The sequence below is a fragment of the Scyliorhinus torazame genome, chromosome 19 (genome assembly GCF_047496885.1).
Source record: "Scyliorhinus torazame isolate Kashiwa2021f chromosome 19, sScyTor2.1, whole genome shotgun sequence".
Classification (NCBI taxonomy): domain Eukaryota; kingdom Metazoa; phylum Chordata; class Chondrichthyes; order Carcharhiniformes; family Scyliorhinidae; genus Scyliorhinus; species Scyliorhinus torazame.
Window position 1 is genome coordinate 87,499,872 of NC_092725.1, and position 9,171 is coordinate 87,509,042.

Below are 9,171 nucleotides of genomic sequence, written 5' to 3' on the forward strand. Positions count from 1 at the left end.
TCTGAGAACTTGTCTGCACGCTCATCAGCAGAAACCTCTGAGGACTTGCCCACAGAGACTCACTATTGCCAGACACTAGTTCAGAGGAACTAGCTTGTCTGCAGACACTTGTTAAGGTCCCAGACGCAAGTTCAGTGGAACTCGTCTGTCGACAGATACCACACGCCCGTTCATAACTGCCCTTCTGGTTCGAAAGAAAGAACCACTACGGCAGCCCCACCACGATGACTATATTTCTTGCCAGTTCTTGTTGGTTGCTCAGGCAGTGGAGAAACGGCTTGGCACCCGCCCTGCCTGGGAACCCCCCCTCTGGTCAACTACGCTCAGGTAGGAGAGACACGGCATTGGTAGCCGTCCTACCCGGGGACTCCATCCATCTCTTACCCGTCGCGACCCATACAACCTCATTTTGGAAATTTTAATTCAAAAAGTTTTGTTTGTTTCAGGTAACCTTTAGGTTGCCACCCACATGCTATTTACATCCTGAAACATTTGGATGGTAAACCGCACAGTCTGCGAGACGGCTCGCACTGGTTCATTATTTGGAAGTGTGTCTTGTCCTAAGATTCGTTTTTTGAAAAACAATGAGGGAGTCACACATAGTGACCAATTATAAAGGGAGTAATTGGCACTAAAGGACAGACAGACTATCATACGAGATGTTAGGCTAAGATAGTTACAGACACTATGCTTGTTTCCACAGAACTCCAGAAGCTCCAGGACCGGAGAAGAAAAGAAAAGGAAAGAGAAGAGAAGAGCCATGAGGACTTCCTCCACATGGATCAGCATCATACTAATGGATATTTGGTTGTGAGTGAACGCGAACCCCATGACCTCGAGTCCCCCAGCCGTTAATGATTCACTTCCCCACAGTACCCAGAGCCCAGTCACCAGCGACACCACATCATCTTGGTGTGCCAGGTTTATAACCTGGTACTCTCTGTCATATGTAATAGAATCCTTACTGGTATTAGCGATACTCTGCTGCATAGTGCAGACTATGCGTCTAAGAAAATGGAGAAGGAGACCCTACCGCGCTCGCACCCCGGTATATAGGATCAGATCCCCTATTTTTGGATATGACCAGACCCCCGCAATCTATAATAAAGAGCATTCATTTGCGGTTTTATTGTAAATAAAGAAATGTAAAGAACCGTTCATGAGCAAATTGTACGATCCTGAGCTTGGCTGCCAAGCCAGGAAACATGTGTATAAACTGCTATGATTTTGTTTGTATGGTTGAGGAAGTTAGAGTGATGAAATGTTTAAGTGAGTGTAGTGTATTCAGAATAGTTAGACGTTCCCAGCTTATTGTTTTGTAATGCATGTCCCTGTTTGACAGAGCGCCCCTTAGAACTGTCAGTTAAAAGTTTTTGCATAGTTATGGTCAGTGTAGAGGCCATGAAGGAAGTGCCCCCCCAGGTCAGGGAATGGAAAGCAACATAGTTATGTGATCCTTCACGCTTCGCGTTAGGATCGCAAGGAGGGTCTGTAGCCACTTAAATTGGCCAACTCCCGATTTAAAATGGTGAACGGCAAAGGCTGATGGGAAAGTCAGCTAACAAGACGAAAACCAGCAGCTGCAGGTTTGCTGTGTATTTACCTCTGCAAAAACCAGACAACATCGATACCAGCGGCCATCAGCATAACAAAGTGAACAGCCATCTGCATACTGATGAGCAATCCCCGGGAACAATAAGTAACATTTTGACACACAAAGCAAAGCCAGACTCCTCGGCACCAGCAGGAGCCAAAACAAAGGAGGTGAACGAGCACCTCAAGACCGCCCATCGATCAGGGAACCGCTCCAGTATTGAAGAAAATCGAACCAAGCGATTGGGACAAAGTCCAATCACTTGGGACCAGGTACAGGGTCCGCCCCAAAAGGCGGGAAGCCCCTGGGGACTATAAGAATTGAGCCCCAAGTTCAAATCGCTCTCTTCTTCATTCTTCACCTCTCTTCACCGCTCTCTTCTTCCTGCCCGGGTCACCCAGCAAATGGAACCAACATTGACCGTGACCAGCGCAGTGACTCCAGTGATCATCGAAGCCAGTAAGTCTTAATTCAACGCTCGCTATGAGATAGGCGCTCCTAGCTACCAATCCATACCAACTTCTAATCCCGCAGACTCAGAACCCAAACTAAAGGCTATTTGTTCCCCTGACCTGGTGGGCCAGTTCAAAGTTAAGTATAGGCCTGTTAGTTGTAGAAGTAGCTTAGACATAGAATCTGTGCATGAGTAGTGATTACTGTGTATAATAAATGTGCTTTGATTTCAATCTTACTAATCGGTGTATTGGGTTATTGATCATTACTCGGACTTGAACCTCGTGGCGGTATCATAAAGATACCGAGAGCAAAGGAATTGAACCAAGGAGAAAATTAGCAACAGCCTCCAGCGCGTTTTCAAACGAATACGGGACCAAGGCCTTTGCCTCAACAGAGCTATATGTTCCTTCGGCCAGACGGGACTCAAGTTCCTAGGGGACCACATCTCCCGGTTGGGTGTGCGGCCGGATGCGGACAAGGTGGCAGCAATTCCGGCCATGCAGAAGCCAGCGGATAAGAAGGCGGTCCTCCGATTTTTGGGCATGGTCAACTTCCCGGGGAAGTTCATCCCCAACCTTGCCTCCCATGCCACAGCTCTCCGGAATCTGGTCAGGAAGACGACAGGCTTCCAATGGTTTCCGGCCCACGAGCGTGAATGGGAGGAGCTTAAGACCAAGCTTACCACGGCCCCGGTATTGGCATTTTTTGATCCCACGAAGGAAACAAAAATTTCAACGAATGCCAGTCAATCCGGCATCGGAGCGGTGCTCCTGCAACGCGATGAGGCCTCATCATGGGCCCCCGTTGCATATGCATCACGTGCCATGACCCCCATGGAACAGCGCTACGCGCAGATCATAAAGGGGTGCCTGGGCCTGTTGACTGGGGTCGACAAATTTCATGATTACGTGTACGGCCTCCCCCCAATTCACTGTCGAGACCGACCATCGCCCGCTGGTCAACATTATACAAAAAGACCTGAATGATATGACCCCTCGCCTCCAGCGCATTCTGCTTAAACTCCGGCGGTACGATTTCCAGCTCTTATACACCCCGTGGAAGGACCTGATCATAGCCGACGCTCTGTCCAGGGCAGTCAACACCCCGTGTGACCCAGGGGGGTTTGTCTGCCAGGTTGACGCCCATGTGGCCTTCACGGCCTCCAATCTGCCGGCCACGGATGAACGCCTTATCCACATTCATCGCGAGACTGCGGCAGACCCCCTACTACAGCGTGTCATGCGCCACATGACGGACGGGTGGCTCAAGGGCCAATGCCCGCAGTTCTACAATATCAGAGATGATCTGGCAGTAGTCGATGGTGTCCTCCTGAAGCTGGACCGCATCGTGATCCCGCACAGCATGCGCCAGCTCGTTTTGGAACAGCTACATGAGGGCCATCTTGGCGTGGAGAAGTGCTGATGGAGGCCCGAGAGTCTGTGTACTGGCCCGGCATCAATGAGGACATCGCCAACACAGTGCTCAACTGCTCCACCTGTCAGCGGTTCCAGCCGGCCCAACCACGTGAGACCCTACAGCCCCATGAGTTGGTCACGTCCCCTTGGTCTAAGATAGGCGTTGACCTGTTCCATGCGCTCGGCAGGGACTATGTTCTGATTGTAGACTATTTTTCGAACTACCCGGAGGTCGTACGCCTGCACGACATCACATCATCGGCGGTCATCCGTGCCTGCAAGGAGACCTTCGCTTGTCACGGCATCCCACTCACTGTGATGTCGGAAAATGGCCCCTGCTTCGCAAGCCAGGTATGGTCCAACTTTGCCAGCAGGTACAACTTTGTGCATGTGACATCGAGTCCCCTGCACCCCCAATCCAATGGCAAAGCGGAAAAGGGCGTCCACATCGTCAAACGGCTCCTCTGCAAGGCTGCCGATGCAGGATCCGACTTCTACCTCGCCCTGCTGGCCTATCGTTCGGCCCCACGCTCCACGGGCCTGTCGCCAGCCCAGCTGCTCATGGGTCGCACCCTCAGGTCCACGGTGCCATCCATTCATGTCCCAGACCTCAACCACGTTCCGGTCCTTCAGCGGATGCAACAGTCTCGTGCACAACACAAGGCGGCGCATGACGCTCGGGCGACTGATCTCCCTGCTCTGGCGCCGGATGACAACGTCCGCGTCCATCTTCCGGAGGGTGGCTGGTCTGCAACTGCTGTGGTTCTTCGGCAGGTGTCTCCACGCTCGTTCCTGGTTCGACTGCCAGATGGTTCCATTTGCCGCCGCAATCGGCGTGCCCTTCGTCTCGTTCCACGCTCGTTATGTGATCCTCCACCGGTGCCATGCCCTCTTGTTGTCCCCAATCTGGACTATGTGGAGATTCCGAATACTCTGCATCCTCCTCACTCTGCCGTGTCCCAGCCCGTTCCTCAGCCAGTGGCTCCTGACCCACCCTTGAGGCGGTCAACCAGAATTTGTCGCCTACCTCAGAGACCTGACTTATGAGTTTTACGATGTTGGACTCTTTGATCTGTTCTGTTATCCTGTTTCATCGTTCCAGTAGTTTGTATATAATGTTCATTTCGTTGTTGGTGTGACACCCTATTTCTCGGCACCAGGCACCTTCCCGTGGAAATAGATTAGCCTCATGTACATAGTCATGTAAATAACACACACACATAGTCAGGTACATTCACTACATGATATTTATTGCCACGCAGGCACATATTCTTTATATAAAAGGGGGGATGTCATAATATACACCAGTATATCATGGTGCAGACACACACACACACACTGATGGACATGCAGTGGGACCAATCAGAATACACAACACTGCAGCCAATCACCAGTGAGAGCACACGCACTATAAAGACAGGGGACAGGAGAGTTCCCGCTCATTCTAGTAGCAGCCAGCTCGGAGCACAGAGCTCACAGCCTGCAACACAGACATTCACCATGTGCAGAGTGCATCACCTGGTTAGGACTAGGCAAGGGTCAATAGTTAAAGCTGGTATTGCATTTACCCACAGTTCAAGTATGTTAATATAGTTAACCTTTTAATAAAATAGTGTTGCACTACTTCAAATGTTGGTGACCTGTATGTGATCCAGAACACCCAACACATCATATAGATTTTAATGCTTTAGCATGTCATTAGCGAGCACTTTCTCTGGGCCTTCGCCCCTCACAGAATATTCCCCGGGCACCAACATAAGTAACAACAGGTTTATGTAAGCGTGCTGCTGGCGGCTTCACCGCCTGGGTGGATATCGGAGGTGGGCACTGAGGCAGCCATGAATCTCCATCCAGGCACTTCACTGCTCAGGATTCACCGGAGAGGGTGTAGGGGACACAGATAACTTCAACTCGGGGCCGGGACTGGGTGTTAAGTTCCTCAACCGCATGGGGGGAGGGATCGCTAGCAGGCCTTACCTTTGTTGTCTGTGCTACCATGGGGCACCAAATGTAGTTTGTAAATTATCAGACAGTTCGATCAGTTCATTATTAAAACATTTTACCCAGGTGCCCGTATTTGCGAGGTGAATAAAGGACAAACACAGATTCATGGTTTAATCCAATTTTAATCACAATTCTCTCATTCACACAAAATATGACTCAGACTCACAGCTGAGCTCTAGGTCTTACCCACACTTAGTGAAGGAGGATGCCCAGGTTGCAATCACTCGATGTGGATGTCTTTTCTGGGCTAGGAACCCAGGGCTCCTTCTTCTTGTGATGGTTGAGCCTGGGGGACTCCCAGGTTATCGCTGAAGATCTGTTCCGATGTTCCTTCTTTTATACTTTTATATCGGCACCGAGTCACAGGTGTACGCCCACACCTGGTCTGAGTTCCAACGTCCCATGCAGATTTAAACTCATTAATGGAAAGAAACAGGATACTCCTGTTCAGTCAGGGCGATTCAATCAAGATCCATTATGCTCTGAAACACTTGTCTGACCAGCTATTAGCCCATTATGGAGTCTGGTGGCCTCTTTGTTTGTCCTGCTACAAAGTTGATCACTTGTGTCTGGAAGTTCATTACATATTCATAGTATGGTCTTGTTATTTTGTGTAAACATGAGTGGGTAATTACAAAGTCCATATAGCGATAATGAATTTATGTGTTGACTTGAGTGCTCTTGCAGATGGCCAGTATCAATTCCAGCCAGGGCCACATTTGACAATTTCTGGGCCTATGGGTTTTGTCACCATGTTCCCAGTACCGCACCATCCATTCACTTTGGGGCATCCCTTTCTTTAAGGGAGTCTGGAGGCTGGCATGCAGGGATCAATTCCTATGTCCTCCTTGCTGGGCATGTGGTCAATTCACTGCTGAGGGCGTGCCCGTCCTTAGTAGGAGCTGGAAAGTGGGTGTGAGGAAGTGATTGCTGAGGGTCAGTACTGGGGAGGTGACTGTGGGGTAACTGGGTGGGGTCCCTTGATACGCCAGGCTACAAGGGCACCTCAGGAATGGCTTGCATCCCTGCCTCATGAGTAATGAAGACGCTCTCACTTGGGGAAGCACAACTGAACTATGCGTAGAACCCCCACCCTCAGGCAGAACTCTGTGTACCAATGGATTGAGCTCTATTGAATACCAATTGCACTTGTCTCTCAGGAATAAGTGTATAGGGTTGTGAAATGGGAGAATAAGGGTACCCTCTAGATGTGTACTTGCCACGCTTATTTTATGCTTTATTCTAATTAGTTGTGCCTCATCTGTCACAAGAGGAATTCAATTGATTGTAAAGCAATTTCATTTCCAACTCAACAGTGCCAATGAGATATGCAAAGCCGAAGAGAACTGCCACTGATTTGAATCCCAAGAATTGAACCCCAATGCTCAATCAAGAGATTACATCACACAGGATACATTATTGTGACCCCTAAAGCAAGGCTTCATGCCATGGTGTCATCACTCACCCTATTACATGGCACGATAGGGAGATTCTTTGAGGTGTCCCGTGATGACGTAGATGCAGGTTCCATGCACCCACACAATAACCCAGTCACCTACCTCAAGAAATGGGGGAGGGGAGGTTGGAATGGCCATGAGGAATTGTCCAGCGGGACTCTCAAGTGTCCAGGTGAGTAATCCTGTTGGGCGTGAGAGGGGCACGAGTGATGATATGCCAGTGTGGGAGGGGAGGATATGGGGCTCAGAGGAGAGGACTCACTAAAGGGGCACATGGTGGAGTTCCCAGAGGAGTGGAGGGCTGAGGGCCAGGGCTTGCTCAGGATTCCTCACTGCTCACTTGGGTGTTATTATGTTTTTAGTGCATGATTCTGCAGAATCATGGAGCCTGTCGAGTTGGCATTTCTACTCATAGTGATAGAGCAGCAGCAGAGACAGAGATGTTCCATTGCACCCTGGACCAGCACCCTGCTGAGGAGGGGGAGGCTGGGCCCACAGTTGTCCTGGGAGCAGTACCACAAAGGGTCGGGTGAATTAGAATCAAACATTGGCAGAAAAGACAGTGGCTGAACAATGGGCTACCTTCAAAGAGACAGTATAGCGGGCAATGTCTGCATATTCCCTTGAAAGGGAAAGGTAGGACAAATAAATCCAGAGTGTCCTGGATAACGAGAGAGATAGAGGTGAAGATGAAGAGGAAGAATTGTGTGTACGACAGATACCAGGTAGAAAATACAATGGAGAATCAGGCTGAATATAAAAGGATCAGAGTGAAAATGAAAACACAAATTAAAAAAAGTAAGGAGAGAGGGTGCAAAGAGACTAGCAGCTAACACAAAAGGAAATTCCAAGGTCTTTGATAAACAGAAAATAATAAAAGGGTATTAAAAGAATGAGTGGGGCCAATTAGGGATAAAAAAGACTTGCATGTGGAGGCAGGAGAAACAGTGGAGGTATAAACAAATACTTTGCATCTGTCTTTACAAAGGAAGAAGATGCTACCCAGGCCAAAGTGAGAGAGGAGGTAACTGATACAATCGAGGAATTTATAATTGAGAAGTAAGAGGTGTTAGAAAGGCTCTCTTTACATATGATAGATAAGTTATCAGGACCGGATGAGGTGCATCCAAGGATACTGGACGAGGTGAGAGTGGCAATTGCAGAGACATTAGTGATAATCTTCCAGCCTTCCTTAGACACAGGGGTGACAGAGGACTGGAGAATTGTGAATGTTACACCTTTGTTCAAAAAGGGGTGTAAGTATAAAGCCAGCAATCACAGACCAATCAGTTTGGCCGCAGTAGTATAGAAATATCTGGAACAAAATCTATAGTTATTTAGACAAGTGCAAGTTAATTAAGGAAAACAATCATGGATTAATTAAGGGAAAATCACATTTAACTAACTTTCTGGAGTTTTTTCATTAGGTGACAGAGAAGTTTGATAAGGGCAATGTTGCTGATGTGATATATATGGATTTTCAAAAGGCATTTGATACAGTGCCACACAACAGACTGGAGAGCAGAATTCTAGCTCATGAAATAAAAGGGAAAGTAGGGACTTGGATAAGAAATTGGCTAAGTGACAGGAAGCGGGGAGTAGTGGTAAATAGTTGTTTTTCAGATTGGAGAAAGGTTTGTAAGGGAGTTTCCCAGGGGTCATTGTTGGGACCCTTGCTCTTCTTGCTATACATTAATGACCGAGACTGTGGTGTGCAGGGCATGATTTAAAAATCTGCAGATTATACAAAGATTGGAAGCATTGCCAACTGTGATGAGGATAGTCTTGAACTTCAAAAGGACATAGATATGTTGGTGGATTGGGCGGACAAGTGGCAGATGAAGACCAATGCAGGGAAGTATGAACTGATTCATATTGGCAGGAAGAATAGGGAGAGACAGTATAAAATAAAGAGAAAACTCTAAAGGCGGTGCAGTAACAGAGGGACCTCGGTATTTATGTATATAAGTCATTGAAAATGGCAGGGCAAGTTGAGAGAACAGTTAATAAAGCATATAGTACCTTAGGCTTTATTAATAGGAGCATTGAGTATAGGAGTAAGGAGGCTATGTTGAACTTGTACGAGACAGTAGTTCAGCCTCATCTGGAGTACTGCTTCTAGTTCTAGCTGCTGTACTTGAGGAAGGATGTGAAGGCATTGTGGAGAGTACAGAGGAGATTCACAAGAATTGGAGCTATGAGGCTAGGTTGGTGAGGTTGTATCTGTCTTCCTCAGAGAAAAGAA